The following is a 14,555-nucleotide window of genomic DNA, read 5'->3' as shown; positions in this document are numbered from 1 at the left end:
TTTTTTTTTTCTTTTTTCTTTTATTAAGAAATATTGCCTTCTTGAAGAAAACAACAACAACAACAACAAAACTCCTCTTGATTCTTTCTGAACAGCTCTTCTAATACTTGAGCTGGAGTGGTTTACAATGCATGAAGTCCTTTGTGCTTTGCATTTTTCAATGCTTTGGGCTTCTGCCTGCAGTTGTGCAAAGTTTCAGCAAAAATAACCCACCAAGACTTATTTCAGTTTTTGATTCACATTTTGGTGTCAGAAAGGGGCTGAGATCTCAAGGATGGAATGAAGTTCTCTGTCATAATTTTGCAAGTCTGCAGTTTGATTTAATAGTTGTCTGAATCAACTCCATGAAAACTTGTATGGCTATTATTGTCCTGGCTTCCTTCACTAAAACAGGCATATCCTAAAAATAGGTAGTTTGTAAATAAGAGGGAAAAAAAAAAAAAAAAAAAAAAGCTGGCATCCCAGGTTCTTTTAAATAAGAAAGATGCACTTTGCAACTTTAATTTTTTAGGTTGGTTTCCATTCATTCCATTTTGCATATGAGGAGAGGCAGAAGAACCAGGTGCACTGGTTTGTGAAAAGGCAGGATAGTGATTTTTTTTCCCCAAAATAGTTGGCCTACTGTGAGGCTCACAAACTCAGAAGTAAATTCCCAAATCCCACAACGGAGGTTAAAAGCCCTTGTGTCCTGCAGCAGCACCAGACCGTTTTATTGCGAGGAAAAATGGTGATTATTCTGGGGGGCCAGGGCTGAGCTTGCTGGAAGCTTCAGGACAGATTTGTGTCCCCACCAAGTTCTGTGCCAGGCTTGCCGGGTTGCAAATCCCCAGGCAACCTGCAGTGCCTGTTGTTTTCTGCTGTCCACAGCTCCCCAGGGTAGGGAGAGAAATTAAACCATGGTGCAGAGGTGTGAATATTCCCAATAAAACCATCCTGATGGGAATGTCTTTTTCTCATGGAAGCCATCTAAATAGCAATTCACCATGGCAACACACATTTGGGCTATAAAAACCCTCAAAGAAGAGGATTTTTGCTTTTATTTAACTTCACAAATACCTACTTCATCACCCACCCCACGGACGGGCTCAGGAGCTGGGCACACCACAGGGAGGACTTTGTCACGCAAAGCAACCTCCACGTGCTTTAGGATCAGATATGGAGCCAAGAACTGGAAGAGGAGGCAGATTTGCTTGGGAGATAAGGGAGAGCCCAGCCAGGAGGCTGGAGGGGCGTGAGGGCGCTCCAGCCTCACCCGTTATCGTCGTCCACCATCGAGCAAACCTTCCTTCGCCTTCCAAGCAGATAAAACCAGTCTGCGGACATTGCACGTTTCAGCTGATTCAGACACAGCTGGCGTGCTGGGAGCTGGAGGGAATTTATTTCTCTTGGCCGATGACCCGCTCTCTTTGAGGGCTGTGTTTTCCATGTACTCTTTGCCTGGCCGCAACGTTTATACCGCTGACAATTATTATTATTTCATTATTGGGCTAAGAGCTAATGAATTAGGCTAATATGCAGCTGGTAGCCTGTGGACTCTTTTGCAAGACTGTTTCAGTGACACTTGGAGGAGACTTTATAGATAGGCTGTTCAAACTCAGCTCAACCCTAGTCTGGCATTTAGCTGCGGCTTGCAGAATATAATGGCTAAATACGTTTAGCCCGTGCCCACAATAACTCTCTTTGACTGCAGAAGAAGTTCCAATAAACATGTCATTCACATGCGAATGTATTCCAGTAAAAATTAGTGAGCTGATGCTATGAATAACCTGCAGAGCCGTCGTGTATTTTCAATTGCCCTCCCATCAGACGGTAACGAGATGATTAACACCAGATCGGCCAAGATATTTATATTGCTCGGATCATGATGTGTCATAAGCAAATGCAAAATTGCATACTGTATTGTAACAGCAGGGATGGGAAGAGCCACGTAATGAGCTGGTTTTATAGTGAAAAACAAATGGGATTGTAATACAACCCTGGAAACAAGGGAGTGCTTCCAAGCAGGGCGAGGGAACAGGACAGCGGCGCGTGAGAGCAGTGCTGAGAGTGACTCTTTGGTGAAATGAAGTGATTTATATAAACAGAGGGTGGTTTATTTCTTTTTTTTTTTTTCTTTTCTTTTTTTTTTTTTTTTTTCTTTCCTGCAGCAGCTTCGAGTGATACAGCATGGATTTGGACAGCACATCATTGGACCTGGCCAGCGTGGGAGAGCTTTTTATTAAGTTAATTCTTTTTGTTTGCTTCTTGGGGATAAAATGAACACTGCAAGTCTGGGTTCCTTTGTGGCTCTGTCACCTTCTCCCCACCTCCCCTATTTTATAATTAACAGAAGCCCCTGCAAATCTTCCCCTGCAACAGGAGAACCCTCCCCCACCTGTGGCCCCTCTCCACCAAGCGCTATTTTGTAAAATCTCTTGTCACCAGGGCTCTGCGAAGACTTAGGCGCCTAATGGGAAACATGTGTCTTTCCCGGCACTCACAGCCTCACCCCGAGGAACTCTGCAGTGGAGCTCTCTCAACAGAGACAAGGAGCTGATGGAGAAAGCAACGAGGTGGCAACTTGGGTGTTTCTGCTTGCTTCAGATGCACGGTGATGGCAGCAGCACACAGCAGCTTCTCCGCAGAGGGAGGCACATTGGGCAAGAGTGCCTGGTGCTCCTGCTGGGAAGCCTAGACAAAAGGCAGCAAGGGGGAAATTAATGGCTTTTTAGAAGAGGGAAAAAGCAAAATGATGGGAAAACAATTCCCAGTTTGGAGCCTCGGCCCACCACAGTTTTGTTCCATTTCCTAAGCAAGGGAGAAAAAAAAAAAAGAGAAGCTGGAGAAGATGCACAGAAACTGGGGGATCCTATTTTTTTCTTCATTATTTTTCATGGATTATCACCATCAAAATAGTGGGCATCTTAATACTGTATGCATCGTACAGAAAGTATAAGTTATGTAATATAAATTGGTCGCATGCCTCATTGTTTTTCTTTCTGGATGTTCTGATCTGTAGTCTTCTGTACAAAACAGATCCTGTAAATAAATCAGTGCAGTGCCCAAAGGCACCAGGCCCAGACTTTGGGCAAGATTAACTCCAGCCATAAAACCTATTCATCACTTTGGTTACCTTCTTCAATTTCTTGAGTACAGGGGATCTCTGGGTAGATGGAGCTTCAGAAGCCAAAAGATGCAGTGCCATCCCTAAAACTTGGGTGCTACTGGGCCTCATTTGGATTTAAGTGCTCAAATAGCCAAGCTTGCTGGATCTGGCTGGTGTCTGACAGCTAGCACTGTTGGGTGTCCAACAGCCAAATTTTGAGAATAAAAATCAGGATTGGGCTGAGGTGTGTCATTTCCCTGGGTGTTCCCTTGTAAAGGTCACTGCTCCTCTCTCCCCACCCCAGTGTATCCCTCTCTGCAACTCTGTTGTTTGTGCAAGACTTCGGGAATTAAAACCTCATTTCAAGGGTTATGAGTAGACCACAGCAGTGATGCATTGCACTGATTATGAGCAGCAGGCGAGCTGTTCCCCGTCAGCTCTCTTGCCACAGTAGTGTGCAAGTTCTGTATGGCTTGCACTGATTTTTCTTGCCTGTGAATTCTATTTATTTATTTATTTATTTTCTAGCAAACAAGAACTCCATTGCATTAGTGGAACAGACTTATCATGATAAATTGCATAGAATAATATTGTTACAGGGTATTGCCATCACCTCAGCAGTAATAGAAATTAAAAATAAAATTAGAAAAAAAAAAAAAAGTTGAAAAATAGATAAGTATCTGTGAGATAGCTGGGAGTACACTGGAAGGAAAAAATGGCCCTGGTAGGGAAATAGACAGATGTCCTCTTCAGATGTAAATGTTTGTTTATGGGGACAACACTGGGAAATCTTCATATGAAAGAGTCAAGCCATAGGAAAGTAGTTGTATTTATGAAAATGTTGGGGTTCAGGGCTTCCAAGGGGCTTAAAGTTTCTAGATCTGCAGTTCACTTGTCTATGACATGAAGGGAACATCATCTTTAGCCTTGGAAATCTGGGCATCTTGCCGCAGAACCCCTTAAAACCAAGGGAGCCTCAGATCACTCAGTGCTACTGTAAATAGGCACATCATTGATTAAAGGCCTGGCAGGAAGGTTATCTTTCTTGGCCTCTTGCATAACAGAAGCTAGATAATTAAATTTTATAATCTTTGCATCAAGCCTGTAATTCCCTGCTTGTGTTAGGGTATGACTTTGAGAAGAAGCCCCCACCTGAGCACCCTGAGAAGTGCTCACCTCCCTTGGCAATCGCTGCGGTTGCCATTAGGAAGGGCCACAACTGGAAAGGGTTTACTATTTCTTCCATCACTTCTGCTGGGTTGGTGAAAGATCAATTTCCCACCAGCAGCCCTTTCCCTTTCCTCTCCCTGCTTTGGGGACCAGCTGGTTGCAATGAACCAGCCTCTCACCATCCTCCTTGGGAAGCTCAATGGTTTGGATTCCTGAGATGCTCAGCCCACAACAAGGTTTTCAAACAGCTGTTTTCAGAAGTGTTTTCCTGAACTCTCACTAATTCACCAGGATCCTCCCCAAAGCCCAGCCTCCATGCCAAGCCCCAGCCGGGCATGTTCCCAGCAGCGCTATATAGGGTAGTAGCCACACTCATAACGCCAGCCTCTGTCTCTCTTTTATTTCTCTATATCATTATGTTGATGTAATAAATATGCAGAGGAGCTCCAGGCATCAGCCATGTCCTTTGTTTGAAACACTCTACCACGTTCTCCCAACTTGGTATTACCATATGATTATATACATGCCAGAGAAATAAGTCCCAATGTCAGTGCTGCTTTTATACTGCAGCTCTGCCTTCCTGTCCTCCCGTCTGCATTTCCCATCCCACATTCACACGCTCCCATTACATGGCTAGCCTATATTTTACTCCCTCTGTTCTTGCTGCAGCTCTTCTTGGTAAGGGAAGTCTTGATTATATGTTATGGCTGAATGACTTAAATCACAGAAAAAAATGTACGCAGAAGAGCAAAATGAGGTCAAAATGAAGTCAGAGCGCTCCAGTTGGGAGGCAGGTCCTTACGGAGGGCTGGTGGCACCTCCCCTCGCTCTGCTGAGCCTCCCTGTGCCCATAAGGACTCAGCAGATGCTTAACCTCCAGGGGGAAACCCCAACCCGCCAAGCCAGCCCAAAGTGAGCTGGTGCAGGCCAAAATTTTATAAGCAGGCTGCAAACGTGGGCTGCCGGGAAGATTTCTGCCTATTTCCAGCACTGGGAAAATGCACGAGCAGGGAAGTCGTATTTATATAAGTCAAGGAAAACACTGTTTCCTTCTTCAGCAGGAAACAGAAGTTATTCTCAGAGCTTCAGCAAAAGAACAAGAAATTAAATAAAGTGCTGGGAGCCTAAACTTGTTTTATTCCTGTGGTTTTACAATCTCCGAGTCAAAATAAACACATTTTCGATCTCAGGATAATTATTAGGGTAATAATGGGGGGGGGGGGAAGTTATTTACAGGCTCCAATGGAATTATTTGATGAATCATGTGAACTGAAACAACAGATTCAGGGCAAGAAAACTCACATTTATGCATGGTTTGGTTTGATTCTTTTGTTAGAGGGCACCCAGATGCTGCAATATAAGATTGGGCAAACCTTTGGGTGCTCCCAGCAGGATTTTTGCCTGAGAGAAGAGCAGTGACCACTATTGCAACAACTGATTTCTTTCAGTTAAGAGCGTTGATGAATTTTAATGATGTTGATCCTCCTTAAGTCTGGGGTGGGGTCTCATGGTGGTGCCAAACCAGAGCCCCTGGGTGAGGGCTTACATCCCAGGCTGGGTAGGGTGCTAATTTGCACTACCTTGTGATATCCGATGAGGCAGATGAAAAGCAAAGGAGAATTTTGAATCTTCATACCTTGAAGTGCTTACCACCGCACCTCTTAATAACTCAATTTAGTATTTAATAAAAGGAAAGGTTTTCTTAAAGGGAAACTGGAAACTGGAGCACTCAGTGGGATAAGTGCCTGGGGCAAAGTGGTTTTTGGGAGCTGTGTCTACTACAGCAAGACAAGGGTAACCAAAGTGTAGTTACAAGAAATAGCTACAAGACATAGTCACAAGGGGAACTACAAGAGGTAGCTACAAGGGTACATAACGGAGGTAGTTATCAGGCTCTTGGCACTTTGAGAGTGAAGGGCACAGGAAGAGGAACAGGTATGGGGCCTCCTACACAGGAATGATGCAATCACAGCAACTCCTGAAGCTTTTTGTCCCTTCTTTCACTAAAGCAAAGGCAAAAGAAGGTAGCAGGAGGGTGAGAATGTCTTGAATTGCATATTCTTTTCAAAACCAAAGTGGGCTAGGAACACTTCACCCTGCATGAAGCAGTCCCGAGGTTTAGGCTGCTGTTTAAAGGGTAGAGGTTTAACTCTGAAGCAAGCCCATAATTTTTATAAACAAGGCTCCCATTTCCCTTCTGGAAATATATATATGGAAACCCACGTACGCATGAAGCCTAAGACATGCACGAGAAGACCATTGAAGCCTTGTTATCTTTGCTTTTGTTCTGCTTTCCTGGTGCTTTTTCAATTCCCTTACCGGTACTGCCTTGGAATCGACTCCCTTTTCCAGGATGAGCTTTTCACAGGGCCGCAGGGCTTTGTTCTCGCCCCGCTGCCCCTCACCCTTGTTTGTTGTGCGGTCCCTGGGGTGTGCTTCTGCTCTTGTAGGGGGCCAGTGGCGGAGAGGAAGAGGCAGAGGATGTGAACTCCCATGTTTGAGCACAAAGAGAGAGGTGGACCCGTTCACTCCTATGCTCAACGCTCCTCAGCAGGCAGAGAGAGCTCCTGGAGTTAAAGAGCAAAATACCCACCAAGGACTGGGGCAGAGGGGTGTAAGCTGGGTTTCTCCCCACCAAATGGCACAGTGGCACTGTCTGCAGCCCTCGCTGCCATCATTGCCTTCACGATCCTTATGTGCGTTCTTCAGATCTGTGTGGGAGTCTCCTATGCGACTTCCAGGTATAAAACTTTTTGGCTCCAGAGAAGCTGCTTCACATACCGCGGCAAGGAACATAAATACATCAGTGCCGATGGCGCCTGGGAGGGAGCCATGACCATTCCCAGGCACGTAGGACTGGAAGGGACCACCTGCGTCACGGGGCTCAGTCACCGGCTCCTCACAAACACCTTCCACAAGCTGGTCAAGCACCAGCTCCTCAGCGATTTCCTGGTTGTTCTTGCAGCTGCTGCCCCTTGCTTGTTAAAAGCTTGGCATAAGTACCGGAGCAATTCCGTTTGCCTCAATATTTTTGTCACCTAAAGGATCACAGGGCCTTTTTGAGGACGATCCAGAGTCCATCTGATGCTGCAGATGCCATCATGATTCCCCTTTTTAAAAATAAGAGTAGTAAGCAACAAAGCTAACATGCATATTCATTTATTGCACCTTTTTTTTTATTATTTTATTTTCCCCTGAAAAATTTCTAGTTTGTTTTCTTTTAGCTCTTTGCTTGCTCTCCTGAGAACATAGGCCTGGAGGAGATTTCATGTTTGGTGGTCCAGCATGGGGAGGCAAGGCTGCAGTCATTTTGCAGCCCTTCTCCCCATGTCTTAGGGCCCCAACGACCCACAGGCACAGCCCGAGGACTGCTGGGTGGGTGGTAAAGGGAGACCTGCCTAAGGCTCTTGCTTTCTGCCTTCTCCCCAGTGGCTATCATGAATAATCAAATCATTAAAGTGAACGATGTGCTGTGATATAACCTCAGCTTAACCACCTTCTGCATCTTCACAACAGTGCTGCCTCCACCATCCCCCTTGTCCGAATTATACAGCTTAGGAGCCAGATCTTAGAGATGATCTGTGCTATAAACAGCATTGTTAGGGGAAGAAAGAATTAATTAATTTCAATGATGAACATTTCTTCACAGTGACACACACAGCTGTGGAGAACATGCAATCCATAGGCACTGGGAAGCAGCAGGAAAGTGTTTCTTAATTTGTTGTTTTTGTTGGTGTTCTGACTATTTTTGTTTGCTTATTTGCTTGTTTGTTCATTTTTATTTGCTAGCAGAGCCATCATATCATGAAATCATACTCAGTGATTGAAAACATGTATTTCAGAGTCACGCTGTGTGGCAGACATGGTCATAGGGTTGAGCTGAAGGATTCTCCAGTGTGACAGCCCTGCCTCTGAACGGTCCCAGAGTAACAGTGTTGGGACCTGAAGGTCCTCAAACTCAATGAAACTAGAGCAAGTTAGCGTGCACTTGTTGCAGATTAACAGGAGCACATGGACAATTACAGCAGAGCAGCCACCGTGCAAGCCATGAGTGCTGTCAGTGCACGGTGGGAACCTGCCTGGGACTCCGTCCCCACCGCCGGGCCGATCGGTGGTTATCTCAAGGTCAGGCGTGCAGGAAGCCACCAGGACGCCGTGAATATTGTGTGAGTGGGAGCTGCTGGCGGGGCTATCAGAGCTTCCCAGGTCAGCAGGACAAGCAGGGAGTTGCCCGAGCTCAGGACGAAGCAGGAAGAAATGAAGATGGCGCCGAAAATCCTGGTGGGAAGGTTCAAAGCCCAGCCAGTGCAAATGACCCCCGTCAGCAAGGGGAGGCCAGGGCTGCATCGATGCCTGCCCCAAGCGTACCCTAGTGTGAGTCCTAAATCCACACTGCTTCCTCTTAACACCACCCCACCTTCCCCTATGCCCTTCCTATACCTTCAGCTGCCAAGGTTAGAATTGCATTTGCAGTGCTTTGCGTTTTACTGTGGACAAGCATGTTATTGTAATGGTCTATGGATGCCTTTTCACCAACTTTTTGCACAGAAGTCCCTGCCCTGTAGAACCAACTCTGGTGAGGCTGAACTTACCCCCACAAAAAGCCTTTGGGGTCTTTTTGCTTCATGTTTACGCATTTCTTCATCTGAGAATATCCTCGTCCATGGAGCAGCTCACAGGCAAATAACGACAGCAACTATAATAAAATCACCACCAGTTTCTGGATTGTCTTGAGGGTGAAAACTAATGATGACGTGGCTGCACAGCCATAAAATCAACAGCAGCTTTCCAAAAAAATCCAGAAGGCAATGACTGCAGGAGCACCAGTCATCGGTAACGTCTTTAAGGGTTAAAGTAGCAAGCTGACAAAAGCTTTAATGTTTTTACAGCGCACAGACATGTAACATACAATACAGGACAATTTGTTCTATTGATGTCTAAAAATGCTTAATGGAGAAACAGGCTGTTAAAATACAGGATACTTTATAGGTTAGCTCTTCTCCATACTTTATCCTCTGGTATTTGCCAAGTTAGCAGAGCATCAGACTTCAAGTCACATTTATGCTTCTTCAGAGCAGTTTTTCCACTAAAAGCTTAGCTAAAAGACATACATATTACTGAAAAGGAGTCATTCATTCTTGTCACACAATTTGTCCTCAGAACAGTTGCAAATCCTGCATATCATTTTTTTTTTAATCGAGGGGAAATAAAACAGCTTTTATATAGTTAAACAATTGTCCACAGTCTCTCCCAAGAATGGAAAAACGCCCTAAAAATGGAAAGCAGGTGGGTTTTCTCCACATCAAGTTGCTTCTTCTGCACAAGAACAAATAGGCTACATCTTTGTTCTCTTTTTAAAAATAAAATAAATAAAAGCAACAGAATTGGTATGTCTTCTAAAAGAGTCCTGTAAGCAGGAGATCTCTAGGAAGTGTTCTTTGGTGCCTGCGCTGGCTTTTTGTGTCTGCAGTTTCTTCTAAGTGGATTGACAAAACTTTCCTACTTTCCTACCATACCACTGCAACCTTGGCATCCCACATTTCCTTTCCATTGCTGCTAACATGGGAATTTCTGCATATTTCTTTGATGTTGCTGCTGGCTTGGGAGTGTCAAAGCCAAAGAACACAGAGAGGATGTCTTCAGAGATGTCGATAGGGGCAGGCGACCAGAAGAAGGGTACATCGCTGGCTGAAAAGAGACACCTGAGGATGTAAGATGAGAGGAGAAATGCTCAGCAAAACAACTTCTGCTGCAAGGCTCTGCGTCTGAAGCTCCCTAGCACTTCACTGGGGACTTGCTTCCTTACTTCTATAGGTCTTTATTAACTCAGAAGCCTCCTTGGTGGAAATATAGATGGCAAAAATGGACAATTCTGACATGTATTTTTACAGGCAGGTGGATCCCAGCCAAGCGCTCAGTCATGCCATTATTTTAGGCATAGGTTATCAGCAATGCACACAAAAATGCTGGGTTAGGAGAGCAACTTTCAGAAGAAACGATCCTGCTAAACCTGGAAATACTCTCAGACCCCTGTGGCACAGGAACAATAAGTTAAGTGAGTGGCAAAGCAAACCCCATGACCTGAACATCTGCAAATTTCAGAGGCATTTAAAACAAAACCTCAAACAGAACTCAGAGGCCTAGCACCATGCATGACAACAAGACAGAAAATTGTGTTGATATTACTGAGGCACTACGTGGGATGAAGTTCGCCTCAAGGTCAAATTTGGGTACCTTCCTGGCTTTTCTGGATTATTTTTTTTTAATTTTTGGAAGTACTCTGTCTAACTCAGCAAGAAGCACCCGATGGACACCTGCAGATTGCTTTGCTCTCAGCAGCATCACTCCCAGATAAACCAGTCCACCTTATTTATTGTGCCAGCTAATGGAGGAATAAAGGCAGACAGGACAGTTCCATTTTGCTATTTTTCCTCCCATTTTTATTTTTCACGGCCTGTCACTGATTCCCTTTCCTCCCCCTTTTTTTCCCCCCTATTAAAACAAAACATCTGCTGCTGTTTTAAGATGTGGTGGGCTTTCGCAGGCTGTTATGGACAAAGATAGCACTTGGCAGGGAGGGGAGCTGAGCAAGAGCCACAGCAGGTGAAGGGTTTTAATTCCCCCATTACTGTAATCAGCTGCCACAGCCGCGGGAGGCAGTGGTAATGATTTCCAAACCCAAAAGCCTGGCAAAGGGCAAGTGTTCACACGATGAGGGAGCGCTGGCGGGCTGGACGTGGGCTTGGCCCCATCCATCAGGGCTTTGCAGAGCTCAGCTGGTGACTAGTCGCTGCGTCACTCCTTTCTGATTAAATTCCCATTAAGTTTAAAATAATAATATGTCCTTAGTGGAATACGAAACTCTGGAAGAAGAAAAAAAAAAATCTTCGTGGGGTTTTTTTGGCCAGTGGTGAGCTAAGGTCCAGCCCTGAGGAAGCATATGGGAATGGCTCTGTGATCATGCTCTTCTGTTACAGTGGGGGGCTTATCCTTGCTTTTGCTATGACCACAAAATCCAAATTCAGTGGCTATCCAAGACCCTTTATATGATTTTGACAATGAAAAAAGCCTGAACAATATACATAAATTATTATGTGTGAACTATAAGGCACAGAAGCGCCCAAATCTTTCAGCAGACAATTTCTCAAAGGAGGTTGATCAGAACAACCTGCACATTTGCGTCCAAGATCTTTGGTCTAACATTTTTCTCTCCCAGCTATCTAACCCTTTTTTTCATTATCTGTCTGCTCGCCGTCCTGAGTGGGAGCCAAGCAGACAGAGCAGAAGGGGCCACAAGGTATTTTGGCATCCGCAGTCAGACCAGACTTGAAGGAACAGATAGAGGTAGGTCCACGCCACTGGATTCCCAAAGCAGGGAGCATCCATCTTTACCACCACTAAGATTTGCCTGCACAGCCAAGGACCAGTAGTTACTACACCAGCAGTACTATTAATTATATTAATAATATATCTTCTTGGTTTATGTTTCTTATCCCTTAGGTTCTTCAGTCTGCTAGTCACTGGGGAGGGAATAACAGTTTGTGTCCAGCCCAGAAATCAGATCTGCCTTGTTTTAGCACTGAAAGTAGACGAGGAGACCCTAGGAAAAAAAAATAAATAATAGTGCGTTAATTAAAACTTCTTGCTAAATGTGAGATATGTCTTACTTAATTTAGTGCCTATAAAATCATTTTAGGTATCTTATTCTTATGGTTCAAGTCTGAAGACAAAAAAAAAAAAGGAAACATTGCAGCTTTTCCATGGCCAATATTTACACTTAAGAAACTGATATAAAAGTAAGAATATTTTCCAGGGCCAGCACTCCCTCTTGTCACAGAAACTATTTACCAGATCTGAACCCACTCACAGTCTTTCTCTCCCCAGAGCCCCATTTTGAGGGATGAACTTTTGCAGAAACTTACCCCAATTCTGGATAGTTTCAATTGCCCCAGTCAGGGAGCAGATATAGCTGAGCCCCATGGGTCTGCCATGGACCTCCACATACCCCATGGGTCTGCCTCCCCTTCATCCCAACACCCCACCCAGGCTACCTGGATTTACCTGGTGAGTTGCCTGATGCAGTACATGGTAGTCCTGGGGGAAAGTGGAGGAGCAGCAGAAATGATGTGTGTCATCTGAAGAGTAAATGTATGCCCAGATAATAACAGCAGGCTACCTGATGCTTGAGTCCAGCATGTATAAATAGGTAGTAGAAGTGTGAGGGCTTTGGCAAATGCCCGCTTCTGTTTGTGCTTGCTTAGGTTTGGGATAAGGCTTTCCTACTCAAAGCTAATTCACATCAGTCAGGTTACCTGGGAAAAGATTAGGAGAACAGCAAAAGAAGAGGCCATAAATCATCTTAAGACTTCTGGAGATCAGGTTGAATTCCTTGGGACCACGAGGCTGGGGGCAAACACAGGAATGCAGCGTGTAATGGACTTGCTTATCACCCTGGTGCTGTATCCAGGAGTTATTAATGGGCTCTGGCGTGCTGTGACAGTAACACGAGCTTGAGGAGCAGCCTAATAAAAGAGGCTCCCTGCTCCAGACAGCAGAGCCAGGTCGCTCGTAGCAGCCTCAGTGCTGCCTCCCAAAGACACGACGTTGGTCGTCTGCTGTTTCCACCGTATGTTTCCTCCATCTCTGTGCCTGGAAGGATTTTAATGGCTCCCGCGATGATCAGGCTCAGATTATTAAGGTATTAGAGAGCAAAAGAAAGCTCCTTGAAATCCTGGGAAACTCTACCTGGCACACACCGAGGGGCTGATAATACCACCCTCTGTGACACACCAGCAGAGGGTAGGAGGAGCCGACCCATTAATCTTTTGTAATCTAGCTGGAATGAAGTGACAGTGATGAAGTAGTTTGTAATGGACTTCCTGAATCCTCATACAAATGGAGGAAGTGACCACCCTTGACCAGATTTCTGCTCATTTAGCCAGCTTCCCTGCCTGCATTACGCATTTTTCCCTTTTGCAATCGGTTCCGATCCCGCTTTAGCTGGGCTGGTGCGTTAATGCTCCACCAACCCGTGAGAGCAGGGGTCTGGAGGGGATGGGGTCTTCCTGAAGAGTGGGGCACAGGGTGTCATCCAGCAGCAATAAATCTGATAAATCTGCAGTGCCTCTGGAGGCTCTGGGGTCTCTGGAGGGCCAGAAAGGCCCCTCTGGAGTGGCAGCCTCCTGGGGGGGGCCTGGGGAAATCCAACCGGTGGTGCCCCAAAGCTCCAGGCTCTCCTGAGAACACCAAGAAGCACTGTCCTCAGGTAGTCCCAACTATATGGACGGGGTCTGCCCTTCCTGGTGGCTTCAGTCAGCAGAGACACGGTGTTCAGCAGCCAGCAGCTGTGCTGTAGGAGCCGGAGCCTTGCAATACTGTGTCCTGCAGGCCGCACGTGGGAGAGGATGGCTTTATTTTGGGAAGGCGTCAGTCGAGCTCTATTGTCCTGGCATACCCATGTTACAAAACCATGTTGGGGACCCATCCCTGCCTCGTGATGGGCTTGTGTAACCGTCCAGCAGCATTCGTGTTGAAAAGGGACCACGACCTTCCCTTTGTGGAGCAGCGCTGCATTGCCACAGCCGGGAGCTCTGGCAGACAAACCCCAGCAAGCTTATGAACTCCGTGTCTCCCACCCAACAAGCTGGTCAGGAACATACCCTGAAGGCCCATGTTGAAGAGTCAGTGTAAAACAAAAAAGAGACCACAGATTACGGCCCATGGGAGCTTCAAACCACGCCAAAGGCAAGAGCCAGTGGACCCTATAGCCATAGAAGGGCATATTCAGGGCCGGTTCCCAGCATCCTGACCTTGCTTTCAAGTGCTGGCTTTGGAAATACTGTCTGGCAGTCTGTGTGGGCTCTGCCTCTGGCATTGGGCTGGCAGGAGGAGGTAAAAGCTCAGAGAAATTCCTTGGCTGATCTGGCCCTGGGAGCCTTGCAAGCGTGGGGACAAAGCCCTAGGCTGCGATGAGGTGGCTGCAGAGAAGGAGCAGAGGTGACCCCAAGAGGACGTGGAGCAGGGTAGTGAGAGAATTCCCACAGCCCAGCCCTCATTAATTTCACCAGCAAGAAGAGTTGGCCCACAAGGTTTCAGCTCAGGCACAGGCTTTGATTTTTTCACTTTTTTCCTGGTCAAACTCCTGGGCATTCTGAGCAGGAAGGAATCTGAGACAGCTGTACCCCTTGACACCAGTTCTGGATCTGGCCAGTTGGTCCTGACATGTTTTAAAACAAAAATGACATTATCAGTGGTCTTTGGTCCTGCTCTGTCCTAGCTCCCACATCCTGGAGCACATCAC

General features: G+C 46.0%; 1 long non-coding RNA gene across 2 annotated transcripts; it reads right to left on the bottom strand.

Annotated features, from left to right (window-relative positions):
- Window positions 1-9,106: 9,106 nt before the first annotated feature.
- LOC311440400 lies at window positions 9,107-13,038 on the bottom strand. Of its 2 annotated transcripts, XR_014695389.1 has the most exons (4): window positions 12,317-13,038; window positions 10,570-11,855; window positions 10,062-10,285; window positions 9,107-9,957 (listed from the first exon to the last, which is right to left on the bottom strand). It is a non-coding gene; the product is annotated as an uncharacterized lncRNA (long non-coding RNA). The 2 variants fall into 2 exon arrangements; XR_014695388.1 differs by having other exon boundaries at window positions 10,062-11,855.
- Window positions 13,039-14,555: the final 1,517 nt, after the last annotated feature.

Source organism: Aythya ferina (assembly GCF_964211825.1).
Source record: "Aythya ferina genome assembly, chromosome: 8".
Classification (NCBI taxonomy): domain Eukaryota; kingdom Metazoa; phylum Chordata; class Aves; order Anseriformes; family Anatidae; genus Aythya; species Aythya ferina.
This window is presented reverse-complemented; position numbering and strand designations above follow the sequence as displayed.